This window comes from Drosophila yakuba, chromosome 2R (assembly GCF_016746365.2).
Source record: "Drosophila yakuba strain Tai18E2 chromosome 2R, Prin_Dyak_Tai18E2_2.1, whole genome shotgun sequence".
NCBI classification, from domain to species: Eukaryota; Metazoa; Arthropoda; class Insecta; order Diptera; family Drosophilidae; genus Drosophila; species Drosophila yakuba.
Window position 1 is genome coordinate 17,389,867 of NC_052528.2, and position 19,324 is coordinate 17,409,190.

The 19,324-nt window shown below is 45.1% G+C and overlaps 1 protein-coding gene and 1 long non-coding RNA gene across 3 annotated transcripts in view; one reads left to right on the forward strand and one right to left on the reverse strand.

Moving 5' to 3' along the window:
• LOC6531068 overlaps nucleotides 1–19,324 on the forward strand; it is a 44,389-nt gene that overhangs the window by 16,993 nt on the left and 8,072 nt on the right. The window lies entirely within an intron of this gene.
• Nucleotides 169–17,588, reverse strand: LOC120321230. Its single transcript, XR_006245166.1, has 2 exons — nucleotides 665–17,588; nucleotides 169–435 (listed from the first exon to the last, which is right to left on the reverse strand). It is a non-coding gene; the product is annotated as an uncharacterized LOC120321230 (long non-coding RNA).

Sequence of the window (19,324 nt, forward strand, 5' to 3'; positions counted from 1 at the left end):
AGGGCCAAGAAGACCAGCGAGCTTAAGACCCATTAAAGTGAGTCAAAAGTAAAAGCCGTGAGACAGTGACAGTGTTGGAGATAATCCACTTAGGAGATACACAACAGCAGATATATGGTGTGGAAAGCTTCCGTCTTTGGGTTCATAATTCCCAGCAAAATTAGTGGATCTCAACACTAATGTTTATTATCTACATTACATTTCCGAACTTATTTATTGTCTACGGGTGAATGGGAAATTATTCAGCCAGTTGACTCAACGCCATAGACTGAATCACTTGAGATTTGGCAGCCATGATGATCCCCGAAGAACTGAAATTCTTCTCCTGATATCCCAGATATTCTTTGTTTACTGCGCATGCGTCACGCGCCAGGCATTCATCATCATCATCATAAACATATAATTATGACCATCGTCTTCGTAATCAGGCGGCAACTAAATGCCAGAGAAAGAGAGAGTTAAATTACCAACCTGCTAATAACAAACCTTTGTTTTGCGACTGAAATATTCGGTAATAAGCAGAAATTCAAAGCAGACGCTCTCTGAAGAAAGTATCGCATTTCCAGATCCCGAAACCCAAAAAACACAGCCCCTGGACTTGGGTTACACATTATACAACACATCGCCATCGCCATCGGCGGAACAATAAGCAGACGCAACTCACATGGTTTCGGTTTGTTTTCCGCAAAAGTCCGACGACAGTGGCCACTTATAATTTGTTTCATTAGCCAGCGTGAAATGCACTTTTGGCCAACTCGGCATCTCCACGTTCAGCTCCTTGTGGCTTTTCCAGCTGCAACTTGGTCAGTTTTCATAATTTTTCATAATTTCGCGTGGGCAGCCCAGCATTTGCATTTGCATTTACATTTACATTTGTATTCGCATTTGCCAGACGACCGACTGACTTCCTTACAGCTGGCCTCCACTTTCTGGGTCCCCGACTTCAGTTTAATGTCCTCAGCCTCCGCAGCCTTCGCAGCCGCCCAGTGACTGCCACGCCCACTGGCGAGTGTCCACCGCCAACTGCCCACTGTGCGAATGGGCGGCTATTTTTCATTTCAATTAAATTCGCATCGCGACTGCGAATCAAATCGATTGCCGGCGCATTTAACGCCTGTCGCATTACTTTGCGAGCCCACTGTTTGCTCTTACGCAAGCGATCGGCGGGCTTCAGCTACAGTAGTCAGTCTACGAAGTGCGACAAAGGCTTGAAACATAAATCCACCTGTTATCAACCTTGAGAATGTATAAATACTTATAGCCTTAAGTTTGAAACCCTCATTGCTGCACAGTTGAGCTGCTGAAAGATTTTAAGATACATGAAAGTTATAAAACGTTTTTCTGCTGTGTAATAGACTGTTTAACCAGTATTTTAAGGTCTTTTGACAGAACTTTTTTTTTCACTGTGCAGTTGACATGTTGTAACGGCATAATAACGCTTTATTACCTAGCTTTTAGTACTCTGTTTTCTGCGGTGGCACAGTTTTTCAGCCAAGCGGCTCCTTCCAAGTGCGTGGTGCAGTCATCATTTGTTTGGGCTGGTTTGGCTAATGACATGTGCCTGGTCACGAAATGTGCTCCAGACACATTTGTTGCGCCCAAATGGTAATAGAACTCCACGCAGCTAGCGATGGCAACGTGTAATTCGAGTATGTTCCGAATTGGAGAAGTATTTCCAATGGATGGGGACATTTTTCGAGGAAGAATGTATGGTGAAGTTAGAGGCAAACTCACAAGAAGTTTTATCCTGTTGTTGGTCTATCTAGAAGCATCTATAATACCATCCCTAAACACTCTCCATTTCAACTCCACTCAGACGCGTGTCTAATTTATTATTTTGACCTTTGTGTGCTGCCCCCCTTCCCCTCTCACATGAGGAATTCTTTCTGTTGTTTTAATTATTCACCGTGCTAAACACCTCAATTAAACAGATTGCAGTGTCAGCGTGTTCACCCCTCTCAGCAATCGCGTGTCAAAGTTGGATTTCCATTACAATGGCACATTACAGTGTGCGCAAAGTCACCCTGTTTATATGGCAATATTTGCTGCACTGTGGCTGCGTTTTCAAGGAGTGCCCTTAAAGGGCGGAGCTGAGCAACCCCCGGTTGGATACGGATACGGATACCCACCTCAGCAGCCCTCGATTATTTGTTGTCCCAGTGCACGAGTGCGCCAATTTCCCGGGAACTCCCGAAAGCACGCAACAGTTTTCGCCGGTCGCTCCCAGCATCCCCACGAGGTGGGTGGAAAATCTCATCCCCTGTTTTCCGCTCCTCACTCGAGAGTTGAATAAACCCGCATCGCCACTTTCACAGAGTGGAAAATAAATATTTTATATTGATATTTGCTTTAACCAATATTGGTTACAAAAAAAATCCTTTTTTTTATTCAGCATTGTTAGTATTTTTACTTAATATTTATTTCCTAAAGAACATTGTAAGTGTTCATAAGAAAACAAAAATCATAAATGTTAAATGCCCAAATATTTTTTTTTAAAGTAACATTTCTTGTGCCGAATTTGTAAATATTATTTACCTATGCATAAAGGCAACTACTTTCGTATAAGAACTCAAACTTGGTAGCCAACTAATAAAGAAAAGGTTACTCTGATAACTCAAGTGTTATACAACAATCTCGAGATGACAATATGCAGTTGATTTGCTTTTCTTGTTTTCCGCTGTGTGACGAAATCTGTTTCTGGTCCCCATTGTGTTCACATGTGGGGGAGTGGTGGAGCGGGGCGGTGGGGGAAAACACTTTCACCGCTTACCGAAGAGCGGGGCTTCCACTGCATTCAATACTCGTAAATCAACAGACTCCACTCCATCGAAATCCCCATCTCCAACTGCAGCTTCATCTTCAACTGGGAGCAGCAGTGAATGCGACTATTACCCCAGTTTGAGGTCCAACCCTTGAGATGCAGATACGGCTGCACAAGGGGCCCACACAATGCATCCGGCAGATACGGTGCGCGCATCTGCGAGATACACGCACAAGTGCAGCGCCAGTTGACAGTAGTCACCCCCTAAGCGGGACGACCATCGCCCACGCGCATGAGCACTCAATCCGCAGCACTAAAACTCTCTTTTTTCTCTCTCTCTCTCTTTCTCTGGCATTTGGTCACTCTCTCTCTCTCTTTCGGGGCGACTGTTACATTTTGATTTGGGTTTCGGTTGGGTTTTGTTTTCAGTTTTTAGTTTTCAGTTTTCAGTCTCACGTTGACCGGTGAACATCGCACAGGAAACGAACAGTGAAACCTTCGAAAGTGCGCATTCTTGCAGCTGACCGTGTTTTTTGTTCAAACATATGAGGAAAGAGCAGTGAAAATGTGTGCAGCGATGCGTTTTTAAATTGTTTCTGAGCAGCCCCCCCTTGGAATATATGTATATGCATGCCATATAGTTTGCTTCCGTTGCGCACCAATTGTTACTGCACCCCGCCCCCTGTGACACGCCCTCCCCCGCTGGCAGGCAAACAGAAAAATAACAAAAGTAAAAAATAGAAAAAAACCCACAAAACCAAAAATGTTTACAGTGTTTGGCAACTTTGTTGCCCCGAAACGAGGTCAATGCATTTCCAATTGCCGATAACAAAAAGTGAGGCGAGCGCTCGAAAAACCGAAATGTTAAGTTCAAAGTTAAGTGCAGTGCAGCGCCCCAAAAGCATTTACTTTAAATCATAATTGAATGAAGAATTTTCCACTCGACTGAACAAACTTAAATGGCCATTCGTGTGTTGTATCTACAGCTGTGTATCTGTATCTGTGTCTCGGGCAATAATTGCATGCCATAAAAACCCAGCAGCAACTTGTTATCAGTGCGGCTGCTGTGCCTTGTAATCGCTGGGCCTCCTCCACTTGAACTATATCCCGTCTTTATTGGTCTTTATTGGATTACCGGATTACCAGTGGATTGAAGCGGGTTAAGAGCGGCTACAGTACGCCCCACATACAGCAAACAACGGCGACAGCCAGGTGAGTAGTGGACATGGGTGGGCAGCAACATTGTTGCCGCATCGATATGTTGACCCGGCGTTGCCCAGCGAGTGCAATGCTCTCCACGACAAACTGTGTCACTGTCCACCCCCAAAAAAGAACACACGCCCGCATCCCAAAGATAGTTCTTAGTAGTACACACAGAGATTGGGTTATTTTTGGACCAAGTTTAACCAAGTGGTTGCAGACTTGAGAAGCTGAACATAAACACACTGTGAAAATTGGTGAACTACTGCAAATCAACCACCCAATGATGATAAGTAAACATGAGATACAAGTATTTTAGATACTTTTCGTTGCACTGAAAACACCCGCAAACCCTTTGGCTCCCCCGCAAAGGCGGCGATATAAATCTTTTCTATGGAAATCGAACATCAAATACCCAGCGAACAAGCGGAGGCGGCAGATAAAACGGATTAGCGTTGCAAAGAGCGACAACACCACTTTAAATTAATAAACAAAAGTCAATGACTGCTCTTCGGGGCGGGGGCGGGGAAGATATATGGTATAGGGTATATGGTATATATGGTATATGGTAATGTGATATTGGGCCCAAGTACGCGGCACAGACGATAATGGCGAGCGAAGACCGCATAATGGGTGTACGATTTCCTAGCTAGATTGATGCAGATTGAGCCATAAGCCCGCAGATGCCGTTATAGTCATTGATTAGCCATATCCATGGCAGTTAATTAATCAGGCCGCGATTTGGGGTCACTGGTATCTGCAGAGTCGTGCGGGGTGTGAACTATGCGCAATTGGCTTATCACCAAAGAACCAAAGAAGCCCCAAAGTGAACGGATTGGGGGTTTGGGGGCGACGCCAAGATAATGGCCAGTGGATTTAGAATGGCGAACAAAAGAAGTTCAATGCGCTCGCACAAACAGTTGAATTACAGTGAAGCCTCGCCGAAATCGATGGCCGTTGCCGATAAGCGTTTCTCGCACTAGTACCTGCCATTTAGGCCACACCGTGACCAATTTTCCCGTCCGGCCCTTTTTCCGCAGGGAAAGCCCATGCAAATGGGGTTTTTCTTTGGGGGGAAATACCGGAAAGGAGAGCTGTTCGCTTGTTTTTGCTGCACACCGGAAAAAAAAGTGAATATTTCAGAACATTATTTTAAGAAGATACTTTTTATGTGCACTCATAAGTTATTTAAATTGAAAACACAGTTTGCATAGCAAACTGATAAGCAGATTTCTTTACCATGAGTAAAATTTGTTGACTAATATTGTTTATTGTTTTTTGGAATGTTTAGAAGCTTCACAAATTTCTGCTTCCCTATCAAGCAATCATTATCAAGTGAAATGGGAGTGGGTTTCTTTGTTTCCTCGTGTAGAATTAGCTGTAAGCAGCTGTGAATGCAGCAGAACAGCTTTATTTTGGCAATTGCAATTCCCAAGCGGCTGCGATCGGCAGTGACAGCTGAAGTGGGGCCACAGGTTTCTTTGGGGCCCAACAGCCTGGGCATAATAATAACCCTGAAAGTTTACTGACTTCCGTTGCAGCGACAGCAGCGGCAACTGCCACACCAGCGACGTTGCAACACCAAGCGACAGCAGAGTTGGGCTTTAAGCCCCGTAGGCAGCAGTTGGCCAAGATGCGGAGGCATGGCATGGGCCAGGGGCAAGGGCGATACCATCTGCGGACACCCATGCTCCTTTGTGGGGATCTTGGGGGGATATCTGTGCGGCTGGGAACGGAGCACGTAGGTGGCGCTAGTGTTGTTTATGCAGAGGAGGAGGCGTTCGCATCCATTCTCCTCCTGCTGCTGCTGCTTTTGCTGCCTTCTTGCCTCGTGTCGTCTGCAATTTGTTGCTGTTGCTGCTGTTGGTGGTGTTGCAGTTGTTGTTTCGAGTACCTGCAACCTGCGGCTAGAAAGGAGCTGCGATGTTAACAACCGTTGCTACGGTTTGGGCCCAACCCGCCGCAGAACCGTGTTAACTGAAAAGCGGCGACTGCATTTCCACACGTTCCCCGGCAGCAGCGACAATGACATGACAGCAGCAACATCGGCAACACCAGCAACATTGGCAACACCAGCAGCATCTCTATGCTGAACCAGAGATCCCATCTGTGTATTTATCTTAATTAGGCGGGCGTTGGCCAAGTAAAAATGCATGAATCACTGGCGAACGAAGTGACAGGGCTCGAAAGAGCCAAGTCGTAAAGGAGGCCTAAAAATAGCAGCTGCATTCGTGGGTTAACTGCTAAAAACTTGATTATGTTAAGCGAATATGAATTAATTTAAATGCAGCTCAGCCGTGGAATTCCGAGATATGTATACCCAAACAAAAGATGGTCGAAAAATGGTAGAAAACTGTGTTCATTTCATTTACTTAAAGAGAATCTGTGTGGCGCAACTTATCTAAAATGTAATTGAAAATCCATAATAGCTCATATATCTTTTGGTACGTATCCTTAAGCCAGCGAAACCAATTCCCCCAAAGGCCAATAGCAATTAATTAGAAATCGCTGAGCGACGAAAATTGATTTTACTAATCAAGTTGAACACACACATAGATACACACAGAAAGCGGCATCGAGAAAATGACGCTTTAAAAGTTTTTCGCTGTTGCCAAACGCACCAAAATTAATCAAGCGGTAAAGGCAACAACAAAATATTCAAAACCCAACAAAAGTAGACAAAAAAAAAAAAAGAAAAACAATTTTATAGGCAGCGCTTGAATGCCCAAAATGCATATCGCTTGGATTCCAATACGAAATATACCGTCGCATGGCATTTTTTGTATTTTGTTGTTTTTTGGTTCCAGCTTGTTGCCTGATTTTATTTTCAGTTTTGGACATAATTTACGTGATCATGGCGCGTCGATAGCAAGAAATTATCGACGCTCATGCGCATGCGCAGCCTGCGCCATGTTGCTGTTGCAGTTGCAATGCTTGTTGCAGTTGTCGCTGTTGCTGCTGCTGCTGCGATTGCCATTGCTGCTTGGTTTCTAATTGTTGCGCGCGTTTGTGAAATTTATTGCGTTTCGATCGGTTTTTCTTCGCCACTCACGTAACGCCAAAAAAAAGCGCCAAAGAGTCGCGAATCCATTGCTTACAACTTCATTTCGCCTTGGCGATTTGCTGGTCGCGATATGGCAGCGCAAAAAGCGAAACTTATTTTTATGTTAATGGCTTTGGCGGCGGCGGCGAACGCATTTCGTGAAAGGAAAAGCTCGATCGTTTTGGGGGTAGCCCCCCCCTCAGGTTGCCAGGTTTGCATGCGCCCAAGAGGGCGTGGCAGGCACATGTTTCCTGTTCAGCCGCCGCATTGCTGTTCGCTGACTTTGCGCACTTCCAGAATCAGAACAGCAGTCGGTAAGCAGCTGCTCTTTGTTTGCATCGTCGATCGCTGAACCGGGCTCCACTCGCCCCTTGACAGCTTTGCTCTCCCCCCATCCTCTCCAGATCCCAAGATCTGTTGGAATTTATGGCCAATATGGGGTATGACTCATCCTGGCGAGCATGCATCACTCCCCTTATCCTTCTCGGATTCTCAACTTCTCCACTTCTCGAGCAGCGTGTGAACGAAAGACAGACTGCCTGGGGGTAATCGATATGCTGTTTGTTGTGACTGTGACTGTGGCACGATAAACATCCGCCGGATTCGATTTTGGCAACCTAAACCACACCGCTGTGATTTCTGGAGGGGAATTTGATGGCCAAGGTTTTCTGGGCATAACTACTAAGCATTTCTAGCGAACTCACACTGTTTACCAATAATATTCTCTGCATTTCTTTGGCATCTCGCACCCTGTAATCTCCATTAGGTTCTCGCATCTCCGTTTGCCACATGCAGCAGATAATTTGTGGTGCGTTGCATCTGCAACTCGGCAATTTTGCAATCATCGAAATGCAATTCGAGTGCAATCATTTATCTGCCGCCTGGCTGGCACAATTTTTCATTTTTTCCCTCCCCATTTTCACCGGCGATCGAATCCTGCGAAAGAGTAAATATTGAAGCTGGGAGGAGTCTGCAAGCCGCAAGTCGCAAGTTGCAAGTCCCAAGACAATCGATTACCGGACTGCGGCGCAAACGTAATCAGACAAATTCAATTTACGGCAATTTGCATGCCGCGTTCGTTCGTGAAAAATGACAATTGCTGTTGCAGTGCGGCGATGTTGCAGTTGCAACGTTGCAGCAACGTTGCTGCCGTCATTCTAAGGCTGCGCCCGTTGCCAAGGCTGAATTGTGTTTTTTTTTTTGTTTTGGTTTATCCGCCTGGCTACCTGGTTCATGGCTGTTGCACATTTGGCGCCTTATCGCCGCGCTCGCATCTGCTGGCAACTTGCGGCAGCAACTTGCAACAGCAACAGCAACAGCAGCAGCCACTCGCGATGTTGGCAGCAGCAGGTACGAGTTTTGTTTTGGCCATTGCAGGAAATGAAAAATTGGCAAACATGCCACGCTTTGCTCTCCACAGACCATGCATATGTTGCACATAATTGGCGTTTATGCCACAAGCGACGAAATGCAACCTGCAACTAATGTTGCTGATGCGTTGTTGATACGCCTGGATTTTTGCCGCTTTTTGCTAGTGTTTTCTGTTTATTTTCTATTGGATTTTTGTGGCAACTATAAAGTTGGCGGGGGTGTGTCGCCTGCAGCCGAATGCGGTTACTTTTGGCGCACTCACTTAACCTTTGAACTGGCCATGTTGTCGCGTCGCAAACGTGATTAAATTTAATTAACATTTGCTTCCTAAAAGGTTGCCAGAGCTATGTGAAATTTAGTCATTAGTTGTTGTTATTGCGCGCCTATTAGCCACGCCCACCGCCGATCACGATCCGCCCGCCAGCTGCAGGTGCCACACGTTGCCATTGCCATTAGAGTGGGCCAAAAAAGGAAAAAAGAGCAAGAAAAATGGCTGGCAATATGTGGTTACATCCCGGCACGACCGAATTAGCATAACCCAAACGGGGTTAGACTCAAGTCTCAAGTCACACAAAAGTTGGCGCAGTTGGCGGCGATAAAGATGGCGTGTCTGCGACACACGAAAAGAATTTAATTAGGCGACTGCGTTCTTTTCTGTTTGGCTTTTCCATGGCTTTTCCAGGTCATCAGCTTGCCACACGCCAGCTAGACAAATGCTACGAAAATCCTAAGAAAATGCGGGGAAAGAGCTACGAAACTGTGGGGAAAATGCTACGAAAATGCGAGGAAAATGCTACGAAAATGCGAAGAAAATGCCATCATTAAGCGGAAAGCTTTGCGGCATGTCAACACGGGCATTTGCCGTAAATCAAATGCAGCAAAGTTCTACAGATCCCAACAGCAAATCTCGTTCCCCATCTCCACTCCTTTAGCACAATTTGTTCGTGGAACGAGCGCCGGAATGTCGCAATCAAAATTTCAACATCATGTTGCCCCCAAACTGAACAAAAAAGTGGGAGAACTATTTATAGCTGCAGTCGATCGCCAGTCCATTGGGCCAAATGTTTCTGAAGTCGATTCTCTGGCATTGCACAAGCCCACGGAGCGAGGGGCCAACCTCATCATAATAATGGAATAGAGGAGCGCTCGAAACTCACTTGAATGCCACTCTGAATATGCTTCTAATTGGCGCAAATTATTGAAAAGATCTTCTCCAGATTGTGGCCCCTTTGAAAGCCTTTGGAAATTGGAAATTGCCAGCAATTTGTTTCATCTGGAGAGAGGCGCAGCATAAATCTTCTATTGCGTCTGCTGCACTCCTCAGACTCTGAATAAAGTATTAAATTACCATAAATTAATATTATGCCCAGGCATTTAATTAGGCATCCAGACACAGTGGATACTCGTAACAGAGAGGGGAATGCCAAAAAGAAATGGGGGGCAGAAACTACGGCCAAGGCTTTGACACTAAACTTGACCCACAAAAAGCAATAGAGTTGTCTCTGTTTTATGGATCAATTAAGACGGGAGAACTCCATTCTGGCAAAACTGTGTGCAAGATTTGGGTTATGATAGAATCTCTGTTGCACAGCAAGAAAATTTGGATAGTTATTTAGCTAATTTGGATAGTAAAAATACATCTATCTGAGTGCAATTTGTTTTGAAAACTTTGTGTTTAAATGTATAATTTGGCATTTGATTTGTTTGACTAGAGTGCGCATATTAAGCTTTTTCTTTGAGTGTCGTTTTCAATTGAACTTGATGAATGTGTTGCGTGCCTTAATTCGCCGCGAGTGTGTGGCAATGCCAGGCGCCCATTGAGGCACTGGCTCCACATTTTGCGGAGGTGGACACACTCCGTGGCGTCCACTAATTAGTCACAATTTCCAGCGACATGGCCAGTGTCAAAGGTCCGCCGGATATTTTTAGCCATCGTGTTGCCGCATCATGCTGCGGGCAGCAGAATGTTGCACACCGCTGCGCATGTGCAACCAATTATTAATTGCATATGCAACATTGCAGCATTCCTGCAGCCTGCCAGAACGAAGGAGTTGGCAGTGATGGTGGTGGTGGTGGTTGCGGTGGAGTCATCTGAGTCAGCAGTTTGGTCCATGGCGCCGATACTCGTCGTCAGAGGCGTCAACGGCGTGTGCCCGTCTCTTTCTTGGCCAGAATGTGTGTGTGTGGGTGGATGGACTATTAGCCAAGCGATTCGCAAACCAGCAAAACGTTATAGGCGCTCACCCAGCAGGCAATTTGCCATATGCATTCCGCCACAGTGCCATGCCCAATCCTGGCCAGAACGCGAAGAGTATCAGTGGATCGGTGGGTTGGAGCTGCGCTTTCTAGTCGCGCCCCTTTTATTTTTTGCATTGCTTATTAAATTACAAAACAACGGCCCACACATAAATAAACGTGGCAGCCTCTTCCTTGGCCAGGCATTAGATGATGGCAATAGGAAATGCCTGCCCCACATCCCCCCTCACCCCCCTACCCACCTGGTGTCCTCAGTCTTATGAAAAATTCCTAGCGCTTGGCGTCTATAATTAAGCGTGAAATGTTGCTGGCGTTACGCCGCATTCCTTGAGCCAACTGCAGCCCTTTGGCTATAAAAGCGGACTCGAGAGCACGAAGGAAGATCCACGGCTCCAGCTCTGGACACGGGTGCACTGAGAGAAATATAGCCAACCTACTACTATGCTCAAACTGGATCTCTATAATCACTTGGTAGATCACTGTGATACAACATCTACGATAGAAATCTATGAAGTGAAGAAGAAAGTGAAGTTTCATATATTGGTAAAAAACTTGTGTACCTTCAGAAACTAAAGCGCTTAAGGGAAAATCTAAAATTACAAATTCCATTTTCTCGGACAAATAAAATGCAATAAAAACGAACTTTATTACTTAACCGCTGAAAGTAGTAACTACTGCAGAAGGACACGTTCCATATTTTTCGGTGTAAAGTTTATATCCCAGTGAAGGAGGCAGACAAAGACGAAGACGAAGGCCAAGAGCAGGCACTTTTATGGGTTTTCTTGTGCAGCGGCAGCAATTCTTATTAATTGCAAGTGTCCGCACTTACTTTGCAGCATGTTGCAATTAGAATCTCGACTCGGAGCCGTACAGCCTGCCACTGCGGGGCAGCCTCTTTGTTGACGGAAGTCAATTCAAATTAAGACCCCGAGGGCCCATCGGCCCCAGAGTTCAACGATCTGGGACATTGCGACGCCGCAATGGCAAACTGTTGCTGTTGCAACATGTGGCAACAGGGCCCCGCGAAAATTGATTTCTCTTGTTAGGGTTTTAGCGCTTTTTCGGATACCCATCGCCATCGCCATTTTTGCCAACCAAACCATTGAGGCATTCAGCCAACATTGAACATTCTCAGCCCGGCGAGAGGCAGTAATTAAAATAAATTGCCTGCCCAGCGCAGTCTTGGCCACATCTAGTGTTGGCCATCGCCATCTAACGTAGCTGTTGATAGAATTTGCACCAGGACCGGCTGTCTTGTGGCAAGGAGCAGGCTGCTCCTGCTCCTCACAGCCATCAAATTAAAGCGCTAAATTGTTGCTCGCCTTTTCCTGTCTTCCATCACGCCATCGTCGTCTGGTTTGCTTCATTAACATATGTTTGCCGCCGATCGGTTTTGGGTATACTGCATACTAGACACTGGGCACTGGATGCTGGCATCTAAAATCCGGCTGGCCGATAGAATGGGTAGTGAAATTTTATGATGCCACCAAACTGAGTGTGCGAGACGACTGGTCATCGATTAAAGAAGTGGCCATTATTTGATTGTCTTGGCAGTGGCCTGACCTGCTTTTTATGGCCACGCCGCCAGTTTTCCACATGCCAATTATGGCTGCCACAAAACAGCATAAAACAGCAGAAAACAGCTGCCACGACCACGGTGGTCGTTGCGCCAATCTTGGCCCGAACTGGATGACAGTCGATGGCCTCAAACCTGGCCTCAACTTCTCGCTCCTCAATCCTTTGGCCTGCGGCAGTGTAGATTTTCCAGCGAAAATCTTTGCAGCCGCCACGCGCAGCGCAGCTCAGTGCATTGACCATTAATTGATGCCTTTCATTGGATGCATTGACATTGGATCTAGCTGCGGCATGTGGTCCACTGCCTTGGGCGGCGATCTGGCACAGCACTGGATGGATAGTACATAGTGGAGCAGCAGCTCCAAATGGGGGATGGCAGCGCATTCCGCGGATGCGGCCTTACTAAATAGGGGCATCTATTGGCCATCCTCGGGCACGACTGGGAGTGCAATTTTCTCTCGATGATCTGGCAGAGGCCCTGCAAAGTAACTGACTTCTATCGCATTCCAAAGTGGCATTCCTAGCAGGAAAGATTCACATCAGTCACAGATAAGTAGCATTATGTTTTGGGTTTTTTATGACAATAGTTTACTAGGCTTACATGTGGCTTGCACTAAAGTAAATAGACTGTTTAGAGTTAGGGCCATTCAATAGTACTTGGAACTTGACAGCGACGTTCGATGAACCCAGACGCCATCGTGAACTTAAGCCGATTGAGATTGACTTGTCATGAAGCGCGGGGCAAGCAGAACTTGTTAACCATGTTAAGAGAGATATCTTGGCCAGAGCCCCAATGCAAATTTATCCAGCATGTTTATGGAGCTCATTAGCGGTAAGCCATTACCGAGAAGCCAATACCAACTGTCTGGGTTGTCCAGCTCCTATCTAGAGTCAACACTACCCTCGACTGGGTCCGCACTCAACTATATCGCGGTGTGGTATTATATCTTGGCCTTCAAACCAGACAGACGTGGTCTCTATCTGTGCGACAACTCCCACTTCCACTCCCGCTCCTCCCGAACAATACAGCAATCCAGCAATCCAACAATACAGCAATCCACCTACCACTCCACCTCCAAGTGGCTAAGTGAGTGATTGACTGACTGATGGCTTGACTGGGTTACCAGTGTGTCGCCCACGTAGATGTAAGATTTTCGGCGACTGCGACTGCAATCCCTTATGCAATCGTGCTCCACATTAATCAATCAGCAGAGCAGCGGCAAAAAGCCTTAAGCCCTGACTGACATTTCCTGGCCGCTTTCAGCTCATTGGCTTGCGTCTCTGCGATGCGTGCGCGATATGGGAAAATTGAATTGAAAATTGATTTCGAAAGCGAAAACCACAGCGCTGAAACCGCACGAAAATGTTTGCCCGTCCGCAGAGATTAGCGTTTCTTGGCCCTGGCCACAGACCAAAACCCAAGAAGCAAAAACCAACAACCGCTTTCCATATTTGCTGCTCGTTTGGTTAATTAAATGCGATGGCCTTACATAATGGCGCCAATACCACTACCTTTTTTCTTTGTCCCCCGCCTGATATCTCAATTTGCATGGCAATTTCACCCAGCCCTTGAACTGGTCATGACCATGTATGCAGATCCAAGGAGCCACCATATTTGGCACCGCCAAGCGGCACAAACTTAAGGTGAATGCCCTCGACATTTTCGCGAGATTAGTTTTGCAGTCGATGCGGCTATATTTAGTGGGCAAAGAAATTTGTTCACACATTTATGCATTTTTCGCGCAGTTGCCATTCATCACGGGCTGTGTTTTACGGCCAGAAGATCCTCCAAAACGCCACAATCACGCAGCTCGTCATGTCAAAGTCAAGGGAGGCCATTGAAAATGCACGAGATGCCTGGCCGCCGAAGGGAAGTTCCTCAAAAACACGTCGGCCTGCACCTCAACTCCGCCTCCTTGGGCTGAAGTGCAAAGTGCAACAGCTCCGGCTGCTCCACTCCATTCTACTCCTCTCTACTTCTTGCTACTCCACTCCACTCCAGTCCAGTCCACTCCTCCTCAGCTGAAGTGTCGCCTGCCAGGATGAGGAAAAAGAGAGAGGCAGGCACAGTGCATTTGTTGCAACTAAAACCTATATAGAAACTGCTTTTGTTGCAAGTAAAACTTATATAGAAACTGCTTTTGTTGCAAGCAAAACGTACATAGAAAGAGGTTATTGTTGCAAGTAAAATTTATATAGAAAGATTTTAATATTGCAAGTAAAACTTATATAGAAAGATGTTATTGTTGCAAGTTAAACGTTTATAGAAAGATTTTATATTAAACTGCATACACTGAAATAATGGCTCATAAAAAGCATTAAAACACTGCAAGCTATTAAAATCTGAAAATATATTCCTGAAACACTAAGGAACGAGCTATTAAAATCATAAAATATATTCTTAAAATACTAAAGTGCTATTAAAAGCTAATAAAATCTTAAAATATATTCTTGAAATATGAAAGTGTCATTTATTAATTCGTAAATAAATAGTGCGACTCTGCTATACCCATGTGCCATTTAGTATTGGCTAGAAAGTAGAACTACGTTCCATTTGGAACACGTTTTTCCCACCATCTCGAATCACTGTGCCGGCGGGGAAGCCAAAGTTAATTTAGAATCAGCAGTCAGGCAATGTTTTATGAGATTTTAGCACTTTTCAGCTGTGGCATGTTTCGGCCAGGCAGCAAGCGGCTCTTTAATGGACACGTCTGCCCCATGGAATTTAGCACGTTTTGCCACTCGCTCCGTGGAAAACTAATATGCCAGGCCGCTCTTGGCCGCCTCCAGTGACATTTATGGCTTCCCAACCTGGCCTGAAAGTCTGCATTTGGCTAAGAGTAAGGCTGTGTCAGTGGCTTTGGCTTGGGCTTTGGCTTCACGTGCAAATATGAACAAGATTTATAACATTTTGGCGGCGACATTTTCCTAGATTTTTGTTTGCTGCCGCTTTAAAAGGATTTCACTTTTTTGCTGAACAAATCCAGGGGGTTTGGTAAAATGGCTAGGATGGGTGGGATGTATAGGATGGGGGTCTGTGGCAAAAGCAAAAGTTGCCGTGTTATTTGCCAATGCGTTGGCCTGGATGAGCGCAGCGCACAGCCGTCGTTTAAGTGGCTCCGATCCATGGATATATCCAGCCAGGAGCTAAAAATAACACACAAATCCATTGCCCTCCGTGAGGGAGGCGCATCTTAAGGAATTTTTATGCTTATGCGTCTGCGAGATTCGCTCAATTTCAAAAGAATTTCCAGCCTATTTCTGGTGGAGGCTCTTTCAGCTCTTTAGCTGGCGGAAAGCGGAAACGATCGTTAATCCTCGGGAAACTATCAATGACTCTTAACGAAGATTAGCTGCAATTGGCCGGGTTGAAGAAGGAGTCTTAGTTTTTATGGCCAGGCAAAGCCACTTTAGCCAGAACTCAAGTGCAATCACATTTTAATTACTTTCGATGCGTTTTCAAGTGTTTAAAAGACATAATTCCGAGAGCATCTTAAATAACTATTTACAGTTTATTAATAACTAAAACAATCTTTTTTATATTTTTATAGAAATATATTTAATGTTTGCCAGTATACTATAGACTTTTATCTTTAGTACGGTTCTATGAAATGCATGTTTCCGATTTTATAACTTGATTTTAAAGGCCCATTTATTTTTATTATATTTCTTGGAGGCCTACACTTCGAAGTTTCTCAACCAAGCAAAATGTTTTCCTATCGATCGGAATTTCCCCATCGCTGTGAAAACATTGTTGTTCAGCTGTGTGTTTTATCGCCTGCAGTTTTTCCCGACACATGTGCCTTGAATATTTGCCAACTCTTGTGACCATTTGCCAGACGGATTCCACTTCCGTTTTCCAATTTCAGTTTCAGTTGCAGTTTCTGTTTCAGTTTCTGCTTGGGCTTCTGTTTATGGCCATATCATTTGAGTTAAGCGGCATTAAAGTTGTGGCTTTCAGCTCGTCGTCTTATCGGGGGAAATGTGTTTATGTGTTTATAAGTCGCGTTCGGCGACGCATTGAATAACATTTTAATTGGGAGTTGCAAAATGCGTGCCCATAAGGCAAGCGAACAGGCAACACGTATGGGCCCAAGTTCATAATGATAGCTGATAACCTGCACACAGAAAAAAACTTGCATTCCAAATCGCATTTAATTCTAGCATATATGTACATATGTATACCTGAGAGATATATTGATTCATTTAAGATCTGTATGGTTTTGTAAGGTATGTGGAATGTCGGTTTTCATCTGCACAATTGCTAGATGACCTATCTTTTCAATCCCTCTAATTTCCAACTGCTGAAGAAGGCTATCAACTTTTTCTGGCTGTGTAGCAGCTCCCTAAGCACCGGACTTGCCATGGCGCCAGTTGCCAAGTCGCGGCAGACAAAATGAAATGGCGATTAAAATATCAATTGCCAGACGCGGACCTGGGACATCGATGATGGCCACTAAGCGCATTAATTTAATGCTCTCAACAGCTGGCCACGCCGTGCATAAATAAAATGTCATCGCATACCAATCCATTGCATCTCATTCCGTCTCCGGAGGTGCAACGTTTGAACGCTGTCGATTTCGATTCGGATTCGGTTTCGGATTCAGATACAGATACAGCTAAAGCTACAGATACAGCTAGAGCTACAGATACAGCTAAAGCTACAGATACAGATTCGGCTGGCGATGACAGCACTTTCCCTCGCCGCGCATAATTCAATGTCGCAAGTGTGGCAAGTCCAGAGAGGCCAACTTATGAGCGACTTGCACTTGGCTTGTAAATCAGTCAGCAGATAGCAGCTGCATCTTCGAGGCCGGCTGACCTTTAGCTGCAATATGGCCAGCTATTTTTAGCCACAATCGCGTAATCTTTTGCCCGTACTACCAGTTCGACTCCGGCTCTGAGATGCGAGCCTTTTGGGGGCCTTATGAAATTGTGTCAGGCCCGCCATAAATTGCCGGCTTTGGGTGCTTGCCCCAGGTGCGAAGCGGACACCTGAAGCCGCTGCACAAAAATTACGGCTGCGTCTGTGGACACAAGACACTTTGTCGCCGGGGCATTAAAGGGATTTGGATTTTGAAAATGAAACCACCTCCAGCTCCAGCTTCAGCTCCTTCTCCTTTTCCACTTCTGGCCCTGACACCCTTTTTTTCACTTTTTGTGCAGCCGTGAGGTGGGCTACTCCAATTGCAAATTGCAAAATGCAAAATGACAGAGAGCTTACTTTGCATTGTTTCGGTTGCCCGGTTGACAGGCTGCATTTGTTGGCCACTCCGTTTAAAAGTAGGTACAGACATAGTTAGCTATGTTTATTAGCAACACAAAACAGTCTATATTTAAGCTGTGCGGTCATTTTTGGCCAAGTTATGGCGAAAACGCCGATTAAAAATATCCTATATTTTACAAAAATGTTTTTTTTTCGATTTTTTGATAAAAAAATAATCCGTTATTTTCCGATAGCACTAAAAATAGTTGTCCAAACGTGGAATGCCATATCTCGTTGAATTCGTAACAAAATTTCCTATCCACATGTGCTCAAAAAAGAAAATGTAATTTTTTGCATTTTTTGCAAATTTTGATGATGGTACCCTTATCAAAAATGCGAAAATTTGTAAAAATGTTTTTTTTCGAAAACCGAAAAAGTAAGTCCCTACCTACGTTTGCGGAGATCGGACCGGCTGGATTCCAGATACCAGATTTCAGATTAGCCCGGACTGGCCAACATTTTGTCCAGGTCTCGACGGAATTATGCCATAAATAGTTTGGAACGACCACAGCTGTTGGCTTTTAATTAAATGCTTGCCGGCAAGTGGCAATGATTTGACACTCCACTTGCACAGGGAACAATATTTACGTAATTCGAGGTCTTTTGAACTTTAAATTTGCGAGCAAGGCAAGCTAAGATAACGAAAGATAATTATATTCGTTATATTCAAGCGAAATCAGGTTAAGTACATGTATTTAAGAATCGTTGCTTCCTGAATAAGTTGGCAAGCATTAGAAACTGTTTACGAAATATGTAGAATTTATTCTATCCTTTTTTATTACTGTGCATTAAAACCCATTGGAGAACCTGTCGTCGCGGCCCACGTTTCAGCAATTAAGCAAAACGCTTCGTCGTGAAAAGTGGGTCAGCCTGCAGGATGACGGCAAGTAACCAAGTTAGTAACTGGCATCCGAGTTAGCAAAACTATCTATTCGCAGCTGGATGAACGAACGAGCGAATGTGAGTATCTGCAATGTGTCTGCGTTTGCGGCCCACGCAAAATAATCAAACAGAATGGTGGAAAATTAAATGTACAAATCATGTTTACGACTTGTCGTCAGTCTGCCCGAAAAGACTGGCGGCACAGCGGCGGTCTGACAGTGGGCGTGGCACTACTCATGCCAACTAATTGTTGTTCGTGGCTTTGGCAAAATGTTGCCCAAACCAGGCAAAAACCGTAGAAGAAAAAAAAAAGGGGCGACAAAGAAAAAACCAAGAGAACCCAGGCCACATTGACACCATTCGCAATTAGGAGAAAAGTGCCCCGTCGGCTACTGGGGATATGCTGAATCTGGCTGTGGATGTGGATGTGCATGTGGTTGAGGATGATGCTGGTGGCTGGTAAAAAAATCTGAATAGCTGAAAACCGGTAGCCGCGGTAACGTGGGCCGCAGTTTTGTCTTAAAAAGTTAATTGCCTGATTTGCTCAGCCTCTCCACGCCGGGAAGTGAGATGTATGGTCCACTGGTCTATGGTCTATGGTCTATAGTCTATGGCCGGTTGGGATGTTGGGCTGTTGGTCTGTTTGACTGTTACGCTACTGGGTTGTTAGCCAAATGTGCTAAGAGATAATCACATAAACAGTGGCCTTAATGAAGCTTGGGCCAAGACGAAGCGAGGCATTCACAATCACACTCACACTCGCCGATGCATTTGCAGTTGCAGTTGCAGATGATGCCTGGTATTTTATTGATATTTTTAGAACCCACAATGAGAATGCGATATAGAATACCGGCTTGAACTGCAATTTGCAGGCCATCATTAAAAGTGCCTGCATGCACCATTGACTGTTGACTGACGCGATCTGTAATTTATGGATCAAGTTCCCCCCATGTCGATAATGTTATTAAAT